The sequence below is a fragment of the Bos mutus genome, chromosome 10 (assembly GCF_027580195.1).
Source record: "Bos mutus isolate GX-2022 chromosome 10, NWIPB_WYAK_1.1, whole genome shotgun sequence".
Classification (NCBI taxonomy): domain Eukaryota; kingdom Metazoa; phylum Chordata; class Mammalia; order Artiodactyla; family Bovidae; genus Bos; species Bos mutus.
Genome location: NC_091626.1, coordinates 82,154,860 through 82,159,265, shown reverse-complemented (window position 1 = coordinate 82,159,265; position 4,406 = coordinate 82,154,860).

The following is a 4,406-nucleotide window of genomic DNA, read 5'->3' as shown; positions in this document are numbered from 1 at the left end:
GGGTCTCTGGATCCTGGTGTGCACAAGGTTTGTTTGAGTCCTACGAGGGTCTCTGGTAGGTGTGGGGTTTGATTCTAAATGTGATTTTACCCCTCCTACCATCTTGCTGGGGCTTCTCCTTTGCCCCTGGACGTGGGGTATCTTTTTTGGTGGGATCCAATATTCTCCTTCTCAGAGAAGGCGATGGCACCCCACTCCAGTACTCTTGCCTGGAGAATCCCAGGGACAGGGGAGCCTGGTGGGCTGCCGTCTGTGGGGTCGCACAGAGTCGGACACGACTGAAGCAACTTAGCAGCAGCAGCAGCAACATTCTCCTGTCGATGGTTGTTCAGCAGTGAGTTGTAATTTTGGAATTCTTGCAGGAGAAGATGAGCGCACGTCTTTCTACTCCATCATCTTGCTACCAAAAACTTTCACCAAGCTATGAAACACCTATGTCTATACCTGTCTGCCTTCTCTCTTGTGACAATGGATGAACTATTCTCATTAACATTTAAGGCCAATCCCCTCATCTGTGTGATAAATTCCAATCCCTTTTCCTTATTCACAGGCTTTGCTCCTACAGTTACACCCTCTCTCTTCTGCATCATCTATTTCTTACACTATACAAATATGTTATAGTATCTTTCATCTCAGAGGAACCAGAGATCAAATTACCAACATCTGCTGGATCATTGAAAAAGCAAGAAAGTTCCAGAAAAACATCTACTTTTGCTTTATTGACCACACCAAAGCCTTTGACTGTGTGGATCACAACAAACTGTGGAAAATTCTTAAAGAGATGAGAACAACAGACTACCTGACCTGCCTCCTGACAAATCTGTACGCAGGTCAAGAATGTAAGAGTTTTTCTGACAATGTTTATGGTATGGCTGTTTAGCAGACTCAAAGTCTGTGGTGATCACTTTCATTTCTCCAATTTTTCTCTTCATGCTAAACAACTACTAAACCAGCGTTTTCCAATGTATAGTTAGTGGATATATATAAAAATTCCTGAGCCCCACCCCTTAAAAAAGTAATCTGCATTTTAATTTGTACTTTTAGTTAACTTACCAAGGGACTCCCGTGCACCCTAATGTTTTAGAACCATCACACCAAACTCAAGGTACCATGCCACTCTTATCCACCAATGTAATCTGTACACCTGGCATAATAATTCAGTAATTATTGAATGAAAGAATGAATAAATTATGGCAATCAGTCATGATTATTCCTTCAGAAACCAGAGAACAGTTTACGTTAGGGCAATGGTTCTCAAACTTTTTGGTTTCAGGATCCCAAACAGTTTAACCTTAGAAAATCCCAGATATATACCCTACTATGTATAAAATAGATGAGAACCTACTGTATAGCACGGGGAACTCTACTCAGTGCTCTGTGGTGACCTAAAAGGGAAGGAAATCTTTAGAAGACTGGATATATGTATACCTGATTCACTTTGCTGCACAGTAGAAACCTAACACAACATTGTAAAGCAATTTATATGCCAATAAAAGTTCATAAAAAGAAAACCCCAGAAAACACAAGACTATACAGACCCATTGTCTATTAGCCATTAAAGTGATGATGTCCTTATACTTCCTGTAGCCTCTGGAGATTTCCTCTGTGTACCTTTAAACACATGAGAATGAAAAAAGAAAAAAAAAATCTTAGTATTATTTTGAAAATAGTTTTGACCCCCTGGACTTCCCAAAAGGACTACCCTTTGGGAATCACAGCTGGAGGGACTGTTTTGGCCATAGAGGACGTGTTACTGGGGTTAAGTGCAGGTACTCTAGAGCAAGGACTCCTGGATATGAGTCAACTCTTTACTGACTAACTGCTGTGTGACAGTAACTTTCCTGGACTTTATTTTCCTTAACTGTAAAACAAGGATGTTAGCGCCTGCTTTTTAGGGATATTGTAAGGATTAATTGAATTAAGACACTAGAAGTGCTTAAGATAGGGTGAAGCACAGAGTAAGCATGACAAAGGTACATGTAAGTACTATTATTAGAAATGAAGATATCATCATCATTATTATAAATGCTACATGACTGCACATATCTGTTATTTTCTCTGGTCCCTTCTGAAGGTTTTTTCATGAACACAAACCACATTTACAGCCCATATGTCCTTACAACCCAGTTGGCAGCTGTAGTCAAAGATAACAGATTTGGAAAATAGTTTTCTAATTTTTTCCCTGAGTTATTTTTTAATTCCCTAGCACTATTTGTTACAGTCAATTCCAAAAGGAACATCTAGTCTGTACCTCTTAATATGATTCTGTTGCATCCTTATTCCCTTTTATTTGCTTGCCTTAAGAGAGTTCCAGCAAAACATCTATTTCTGCTTTATTGACTATGCCAAAGCCTTTGACTGTGTGGATCACAATAAACTGTGGAAAATTCTGGAAGAGATGGGAATACCAGACCACCTGTCCTGCCTCTTGAGAAATCTGTATGCAGGTCAGGAAGCAACAGTTAGAACTGGTCATGGAACAACAGACTGGTTCCAAATAGGAAAAGGAGTACGTCAAGGCTGTACATTGTCACCCTGCTTATTTAACTTCTATGCAGAGTACATCATGAGAAACGCTGGGCTGGAAGAAGCACAAGCTGGAATCAAGATTGCCAGGAGAAATATCAATAACCTCAGATATGCAGATGACATCACCCTTATGGCAGAAAGTGAAGAGGAACTAAAAAGCCTCTTGATGAAAGTGAAAGTGGAGAGTGAAAAAGTTGGCTGAAAGCTCAACATTCAGAAAACGAAGATCATGGCATCCGGTCCCATCACTTCATGGGAAATAGATGGGGAAACAGTGGAAACAGTGTCAGACTTTATTTTGGGGGGCTCCAAAATCACTGCAGATGGTGACTGCAGCCATGAAATTAAAAGACGCTTACTCCTTGGAAGGAAAGTTATGACCAACCTAGACAGCATATTCAAAAGCAGAGACATTACTTTGCCAACAAAGGTCCATCTAGTCAAGGCTATGGTTTTTCCTGTGGTCATGTATGGATGTGAGAGTTGGACTGTGAAGAAAGCTGAGCGCCGAAGAATTGATGCTTTTGAACTGTGGTGTTGGAGAAGACTCTTGAGAGTCCCTTGGACTGCAAGGAGATCCAACCAGTCCATCTGAAGGAGATGAGCCCTGGGATTTCTTTGGAAGGAATGATGCTAAAGCTGAAACTCCAGTACTTTGGCCACCTCATGCGAAGAGTTGACTCATTGGAAAAGACTCTGATGCTGGGAGGGATTGGGGGCAGGAGGAGAAGGGGACAACAGAGGATGAGATGGCTGGATGGCATCACTGACTGGATGGACGTGAGTCTGAGTGAACTCCAGGAGTTGGTGATGGACAGAGAGGCCTGGCATGCTGCGATTCATGGGGTCGCAAAGAGTTGGACATGACTGAGCGACTGATCTGATCTGATCTGATCTCCCCTACAGTAACATCTTTGACTCAGTTAGCTATGAAAGAGATTTTTTTCTTTCTAAGTACATGTTTACTTGTTTCTCTGAATGTTCTGTTCCACCATCATTTTAGTAGTTTCCAGATTCCTTGGTGCTATTTACCTTTAAAACCCTATCAATTTTTTCCCAACTAAAGGTTTAATTTAACAAGTAAAAAGAGTTTTTGGCTCAATACAAGAAAAACTCTTTTTTCCCACTTCAAGTTGATTTAACTTTCTCTTTTCAGTTGATTGGGAAATGGCATACTTTTTTAAATTTTATTTTTTAAATTGAGGCAACATTGATTTGTAACATATTAGTTTCATGTGTACAACAGTATAATTTCGCTTTTAAATACACAATAGTGTGCAACCCACTCCAGTACTCTTGCCTAGAAAATTCCATGGATGGAGGAGCCTGGTGGGCTACAGTCCATGGGGTCACAAAGAGTCGGACACGACTGAGCGAATTCACAACACGAGTGTGCTTTCCACCAAAAGTCTAGCTTCCATCCATCACTATACAATTGATCTCCTTTACTTATTTCACCTTCCCTCTCAACCTCCTTCCTGTCTAGAACCAATCTGTTTTCCATGTCTATGTGTTTTGTTTGTTCATTTATTTATTTATATTTTACATTCCACATGAGTGAAATCATATGATATTTGTCTTTCTCCACCTGTCTTATTTCACTTAACATAATACCCTCAAGAGCCATCCAGGCTGTCACAAATGGCAAGATTTCACCTTTTTATGACTGAATGGTGTATATATATATACGGTACATATATATATATGGATTATATACTGTATATATATATATGTATTATATACTATATATATATGGATTATATACTGTGAATATATATATATGGATTATATACTGTATAATTATATATGGATTATATACTGTGTGTGTGTATATATATATATATATATATATATATATATATATGTGTGTGTGTGTG